Raw genomic sequence first — 8,414 nt, forward strand, 5'->3', positions numbered from 1 at the left:
GTGTGAAGCAGCCTCCCCAAGGCGACAGCGACCTAAATTGGGAGAATTAGGCTGAATTAAACGACTCATTAAATGTCTCCTCCATAAAAGCAGGAGAAGCATGAGCAGGGAGATGGAACAAAGTGGGGACTGGGGTGAGAAGCATGAGGGAAACAGAGCATGAAGGCATCCCTTTCTGCAGACCCCAGAGCCTCCAACCCCCTCATCTTGTGGAATGCTCACCTGGATAAACCAGCTGCAAAAGAAGGAACAGGTTCCCTGCAGATACTTGCTGAATGAAGTGAAAGACTGAAGTGGTGGCCACCAGGTGATAGGCGAGTGATGTACATTCCTGGTGTGGGTGCCCAGACCTGAGCTGGCACTGTCTGGACACAGCCTCCTCTCTGGACCCATTCACATGGCCTTCCAAGTAGTGAACTCTTATATTCTTAATACTATCAGTGTAGTAAAGTTCATGATCATTGATAGTAGTTTATACCATAAAAAATAAAGGATCCACAATGTGAAAAATTAGGAAAAAAAATAAGGCCATGAAGAGGACATATTCTTCAGCTCCATAATGAAATAGCACCTGAGCCATGTTCGCGCAGTCCCTTTCCCTCACCACCCTTGCCCCACATTCTGGCTGTTAGTTCCATTTTCTGATAAATGCAATGAGGTCTGTGGGGATGGGGCATGTAATTTTTTTTTTTTTTTGCTATCTTGAAGCAGGAAAAATTGAGATAGCTTTGAAACATGGTCTCATTGCCAGAAAGAGATGATCTTTTCCTAAACAGTGGGTACAGGGTCCAAGGGGAAAGTGTTAGCGAGAAGGAGCATTGCTGACCAGTGTTGCAATATGAAGAGGAGAATGTTTAAGGTTAGCATAATGCTCAAAGGAAAAATGGTAACATAGAGTCTATACAAAGGTAGTTATTTTAGCAAACAAGACTGAATATAACAGGATACACACTGAAAATTGTGTAGTTAGTAGGGTATTCGGTTGCATTTGCCAGTAACATTCCTGTCTCTGAAATGTAGTTGTGCTTGCTTTTTCTTAAGCAGGAAGAAGGCTTGTAGGAAAGGGCAGAGCCTCTAGAAGCCCCAAGCCGGGTGGGAGTTTTCTAACAACAAGAGGGTCCACCTCTAGTGAGGCCACCTGTCATTACATGGAGGAACTGGGAGGGGATGTCTGAGACCTGGTAGGTCACCCTCTAGTGATCACACAGATGTAAAGAGGATTTATAGAGTTCTAGGGTGGCTAATTATCACAATGGTCTAGAGTGGAGAGCCAAGCACCCACATCTAATGTATTCCTTCTAAACTAGAGGTTTACAAACGTTTTTGGCCTGATCTATTGTAAACAATGCATTTTTATCAGGATATGTGTATGCACACACACACAAATAATACAATAGTAGACAAATTGAACCTATGGTAGGTAATAGATAAATGGAACATGCATTTAACTCACTGGATAAGTTATATTGAGGGCACTTATCCTGTGAATGAGGCCACCATCCAGAGTGGGTGCCTCCCTGCTTCAGAAGCTGAAGAGTATCCAGCAGGGAAAGGATGACATAAGCGCTATCAGGTCTCAGTGCCACCTCTAGTCCCTGAATCTGCCTGCTTGGGACTGGTAGAACCAGGGCCATGGGGCTTTTGGGGGTGTGTAAGATCCAGGCTTGGGATTTGTATCACACGACAAGACTGACCAGCAAAAACTTCTCAAAAGTTTTCCTTTTGAGAAGAGAGATCTTTGAGGCAATCTTGGTTACCTTGGAAGAGAAAGAATAATTCAGTGGCTGATACTAGTAAAAGAAAATAGGATGCCACTGTCATTCCAAAGAAGAATTTTGACTCTAGCACAAAGCCTCAGTTATAAGGACTGTCATTTTGTTATGAATAGGAAACAGTGTCTCCTGTCATTAATAGTATTATTCTGTGCCCAAATATTTTACCTTGGGAGAGTCCAAAGCCTTCAAAAGTAGGGACTTGTCACCAGCTGTGGCAGTGGGATCCTGGATCAGTTTGGTAAAAGACATAGCTATTAATGAGTATAGGTCATAACCACATTGCTAACTACATTTTATTTTTTCATAATGGCTTTTATGTTAAATCTTTATACATTTCTCATACAGCACAGGGGGCATATTTCATTTTAAGAGAATAACGCCTTGATTATTTTGTGCTATTTAATATTTATAAATGCTTTTCAATCTAAGATGCAGCTTATAGTAAAGTAATCCAACAACCCCATGCAGTTCAGGCTCAATTGACCATTTTCTTTTCAATTATGGCAGCTGCTACAACATATTTCAAGACACGTTAGTGCTTGGCATTGATAAACATGACATAGTAATTTATTATGTTGTTACCCCAGTATCTGAATCTGTTTGACTCATAAATTATCAATTTTTAGGTTGTGAAATAAACATAGGATACCAATCGTGAAATATTCAAATACTTACTAGAGACATAGTCATTACCACTCTAATTGTTAATTCCTTTGTGGTTTATGAAAATGTGATTACATCTTAGTTACTGGGGAAGGAAGGGAGCCACAGATCATCCTCAATGTTATTAGCATCATTTGTTTCAAATTCCTCCACCCAGTTTTCATGGCAGGTGCAAAGGGTGATTTGCTTGGTCAGTTTTGCATTTCACCTTTTCCCTCAGCCTCTTTCTTCAGTCTGTGCTAACTGGCAATGAAATGGACAAGGAAGGTAAGGTAAGAACTGCAGAGCATGGAAAATTCAGCATGTGAATGTCCTGTCTGGAGGCTACTACTTGTTAAAATTGTCTAGATCCTGTTATAAATAGGGTCTACACTCAAAGCCTCACAGCCTTTTGAAGAGGCAATCCATCTCTCTCCAGGCTCCTCTAACCCAGCAGGCAGAAAAGCTTGAATGCTCTTGCTTGAAGAATGAGGTTCCACAAAATTCACCCCTCCCCAGCCCATCCAGAGACCACCTGCCATTGTGTTCCTCCACTTGCAGAGACCTGGCCTTTGCCAAGTGGAAGAGTCACTGAGAGCTTCATGGCTCTTCAGTGCAGGGCTTCCTTTCATATGCAAAAGAATGTAAACAATCTTAAAAAGCACAAGCTTCCTTGGGTTTGATTTGAAATTCCTTTGGTGAATTAAAGGATGAAAGTAACCCACCACCTCTGTTTTACTCAAGCCCTCTTTGAAAGTTATTCTTAGTGTGAAACCAACCAGGTGGGATGCCACATTGATACAGGATATCCTGTGAGGGCCTGGGGGCCTCAGTTCAGATCCAGCTTTTGTCTATGTTTGATGATCTGGACAGACATTCAGGGCAGTTTCATTGCCCTGGGCTGTGGAGTGTGCTGTCCACCTGTCAGTTCTGCAGAAGCAGTGTGGCCTGCCATCTGTAGTCCTCTTTGGCAAGCTTTTGACTACACTCACTTCATGTGGGCTTGGCTAACTGGAGTTCTAGATCTTAAAGGGAAACAAGAATTGCTTGGAAATGACACTATGCATTAGGCCAGGATATACTCATGTTTAGTGACTATTAGCTAGCAAATGAAATTCTACTATGGGCCTCAATAGTGTGATAGTTCTTCCTTCCCCCAGCCAGTCTCGGTGGCTCCTAGCTCCTCCCCTGACCTTGCTGTCACGGGCATGAGATTGTGGGGTCCTGCTTGTGTGTCCACTTTTTAAGGATCCTCCTGACCTGTCTGGCTTTGATCTCCAGGTTTCCTCTTTGAGGATATTTAAGATCCTATCACTAAGGTACCAGGACTTTCCCCAGCTTAAGTACCTTCAGGCTACTCTAATCAAATATCGCACTGGTTAGTTTATAAACAACAGACACTTATTTCTGACAGTTTCAGAGCCTGGAGGTCAGAGATGAGGGGCCTGCCTGATCGAGTTCTGGGGAGTTTCTGGTCACCTCCTCCCTGTGGTCTGATGTGGGGGAAACTGGGTGAGAGCTCTCTGGGGTTCCTTTTATTGGGGCACTGATCTCATTTGTGAAGACTTCACTTGCAAGACATAATCACCATCCCCAAAGCTCCATCTGCTAATACTGTCACCTTGGGGTGACACAAACACCCAGTCCACATCTCCTCCTAACTGCACGGAGCTCCCCCTACTACTACAGTCCCTTTTAGATAAGTCTCAGAGTCCCTTTTCCTATCTCTGTCATTTGCTTGAAGACAAACTGGTGTTAACCCAACACTGACTTCTCAGAGGTGGCCCTTGTTCTGGTGGAGAGAGCAGTTTCTGCATTGGGTAGTAGCCCTTGGAAAGCTGATTTTGCTACAAAACTCAAACAAATTGTTCTCTGTGATGGTATCAAAGATGGTACCCGCCTAAGGGTGACTTCCAGAGCACAGCCCTTCAAGGCAGCCTGGACTCCTAATCTCCTCACCTTTTAAACTCCAAAACAGAAATAGAGAGCAAAAGCCTCTGCCAGGAGGATGCTCTTCAGAAGTTAAAATCAAGTCAGGGGCTAAGAGTGTTTTTGGGTCCAGGACCACCCCTTGTGCCGAGGTTGGCTGCGACTCACCGGCTTCAACATGTGGTTGTGCTCAAGGCTAAGGTTTATTACTGTGGCAAGGAAAGGATATATGACTAGATCATGAGGAAAAAAGATGTAGGTGAAAGATATAGGTGGAATCTGGAAGCACTCGAGTCCTGGTCTCTTTATCATCTCCTCTCCCAAGAAAAGTCTGCAAGAAAAATACAGTGGCAGGTGTTCCAGGTTTCTGCCGAAGATTTTCATCAGGGTTGGTCACAGGGATAACTCTGCCTGGAACATACTGGAAGTCTGAGCCTACAAGAAGAAAGCAGGTGGCCAGCACAAAGCTCATGTTTGTACACACATAGTCAGGCAGTGGGAGTCACTCCTGTTCTGCTGGGGAGTTAGAGGAACTCACCCAAATCCAGCATCCAGATGCCAGCCAAGGAGATCCTGCAAGCAGGTGTTTCTAACAAAAGTGATTGCTTAGGACTTTCTGTACGGGAGCGTTAACTGTTTCTCAGAAAATGCAATCTCCTTGGAAAATAGTCCCTTTAAAAAAATGTGTATCATAGCATCTTCACTTTTCTAAAAAATACATGTTTGACTCTAAGATGTTGTCCAGCATCTATCCTGATTTTTAACCCAGTAAACATGAGAAGCCAGCAACCCTGAATATGTGAATGAAGTGTTCACGAAATTCTAGGGTCAATGGTGTAGATCTGAGATTGTATTAAAATGTACTGATTCAAATGTACTGTAACATAGGGTATTAAAAGTCAACCTTAATCTCTTTGATCCCTGGAATTAATACAATATTGTGAGGTTATGGGTATGGATTATCTGTTTTAGTTTGCAGGGTTGAAAGTAAGCAGGTATTGGACCTGGTTGTGACTATACACAGACATGTCTTTTGTAATCCCATAACTATGTGGAGTATGTGCTAAACTCCCTTCCTTCCTTCCTTCCTTCCTTCCTTCCTTCCTTCCTTCCTTCCTTCCTTCCTTTCTTCCTTCCTTCCTTCCTAAATGAACCTTGCCCTGTCAGTATGTTTTATGGAGAGGAAAAACAAATAAAACTGGACAATGTAATTGTTTTGGTACAAAGTTAGGTTTGTTAGAACATTTGAGGGTGGTGGTTTTTTTCCCTACCGTGATACTCTGAATTACTCTCAATGACAGTCACATCAAGAACATCACTGCCTTGTGCAGTCTTCTCTATAAATTCACAACCATGGTCCTTAGGCACAGCACGGACCCTAGTTCCTGAAAGCTACCCACCATCCCAGAGGGCCAAGTGATGGTTTGAGGCAGCATCACATTGAAGTTCAGCTTCTTTTTTAGAAACATCTTTGGAGATTTATCTTGCTGCTACCCTTGATGGTTCCATCTTTAGAGGACAGTTGGGAAAGCTAAGGAGGTACAATGTGAGAAATGGACAATGTGGGCTGAGGCAAGCACAGAAGGGAAAATGTTGCCCTCATCAATCAGAGACCTATGACTCTGCCTTTTTTCCCACCTGTGACTTTGACCTATAATAATGAAGTCAGGGAAAACAATCCAAGAACACACCTGCCAGACTCAGTAAGGGTCTCTGCATGTACAAGGGTATGGGCATTTGCTTTGTTGGTGGGGTCCAGTTGCACTGCTGGTCTTCAGATACATTTTCCTTTGGTGACCCTTAGTTTCTCCTCAGACATCATGTCCACTTGACATCTGGAGGTGATGAGTGTTTTTATTTTTTATTTTAATTTTTTTTGTAACTGATTTTTTTTATTTTAAAGGGAAAACCCCACAAAATTTCAAAACAAGATAGTAGGAGGCTAACGATGGTTAATACATTGCATATTATTATCTTTAAATTAGTTAGAGTACAAGATATAGGCATTTAATTATCCAAAAAATAAACACAAACCTTTCTTTTCAATGAACTAAGATAAATTAGTAGTATAACTATCTTAACTATTATATATATATATATTTATTTATTTTTTCCTTTTCTCTTTCTTAACTCATTTCCCCCATCCCAGTTTCTCTTTCCCTTTGAACAGTTTCTTCCCATTTTATAATATCTATTGTACCTATTGGATCTTATTTACTCTTTCAGTTATTCACAGTAGGGTGACAATACAATGTTTGCACATGTGCACCTGGTTTATTTCATTTCTGAGTATTGTCCTGAGTTGCATCTATTTACCTATAAAAGTTTCAAGTTTATCTTTATTTATGGCTGAGTAGTATTTCATGGTATAAAAAGACTACATCTTTTTTATCCATTCCTCTGTTGATGACCATTAAGGTTGTTTCCAAGATCTAGCTATTACAAATTGTGCTGCTATAAACATGGGTGCACATATATCACTGTGGTGTGGTTTTTAGTTCTTCAGGGAAGATACCCAGAAGGGTAATAGCTGGGTCAAAAGGGACCTCTAATTATATTTTTTTGAGAAATCTCCATACTGATTTTCATAGTGGTCTCACCAGTCTACACTCCTACCAAAGTGGAGAAATGTTCCTTTTCCCCCACAGCCCTGCCAGCATTTGTTATTGCTTGATTTTTCGATGATAGCTATTCTTTCTGGGGTGAGATGGAATCTCAGTGTTGTTCTAATTTGCATCTCTTGAGTGACCAATGATGTGAAACATCTTTTCATATATTTACTTGGTGTTTGTATTCATCTGAGAAGTGTGTATTCATCTCAGATGCCCATTTTTGGATTGGGTCTTTAAATTGAGAGGTCTGAACTTTTTTGAGTTCTTCATATGTTCTCGATAGTATTCCTTTGTCTTAAGAAAAGCCCCCAAACATTTTTTCCCACATTGTAGGTTATCTCTTCATTCTGTTGGTAGTTTCCCTTGGTGTGCAAAAGCTTTTTAATAAAATGAGATCCCAGTTGTTGATTTTTTATGATAGTTACTGTGCAATTAAGGTATTATTCATAAAGTCTTTGCCTGCACCAATATCTTCAAGAGTTTTATGTATTCTATCTTCCAGCAGATTTAAGGGTTCTATATTAATATGCAGGTCTTTGATCCATTTTGAATTTAGCTTAGTGCACGGTGAAAGATATGGGTTCAGTGTTAATCTTCAGCATGTGAAGAGCCAGTTTTTCCAACACTTTTTATTAAAGAGGCTATGTTTCTTCCAGGGAATGTGTTTGGCACCTTTGTCAAAGATAAAGTGGCTGAGTATGTTTAGAGTTGTTTCTGCATCTTCTAATCTGTTCCACTGATTTTCAGGTCTGTGTTTTTGCCAGTACCATGCTCTCTTTTTCAGAGTAGATTTATGGTATAATTTCAAGTCAGGGATTGTGATGCCCCCTGCCTTGTCTTTGTTACCCAGAATTGACTTTGCTATTTTAGGTCTTTCCTTGTTCCAATGAATTTTAGGATTGCTTTCCTAATTCTGTGAGATATGCTGTTGGAATTTGGATCAGAATTGTATTAAATCTGTGTAACAGTTTGGAAGTATGGCCATTTTCAGTATATTGATTCTTCCTACCCAAGAGCAAGGGATATTTTTCCATTTTCTGATATCTTCTTCAATCTCCTTTTTCAGAGTACTATAGTTTTCAATGTAAGAGGTCTTTTACATTCTTTGTTAGATAGATTCTTAGGTATTTCATTTTTTTTGGATGCTATTCTGAAAGGTGTTATTTTCCTGATTTCTCTCTCAATGAACTTTTTTTTTATGTACAGGAAGGCTATTGATTTTTGAGTGTTGACTTTGTATCCAGCTATGCTACTAAATTTGCTTATTAAATCTAGCAGCTTTTTAGTGGAGTTTTGGGGGTCATCTATGTAGAGTACCATGTCATTTGCAAATAGTGATAATTTAACTTTTACCTTTCCTATCATTATTCCCTTTATTTCTTCTTTTAGTCTAGTTGCTCTGGCTAAAGTTTCCAAGATTATGTTGAATAAGAATGGAGAAAGTGAACATCCTTGC

Source organism: Chinchilla lanigera, unplaced genomic scaffold (assembly GCF_000276665.1).
Source record: "Chinchilla lanigera isolate Chin_1 unplaced genomic scaffold, ChiLan1.0 scaffold00076, whole genome shotgun sequence".
NCBI classification, from domain to species: Eukaryota; Metazoa; Chordata; class Mammalia; order Rodentia; family Chinchillidae; genus Chinchilla; species Chinchilla lanigera.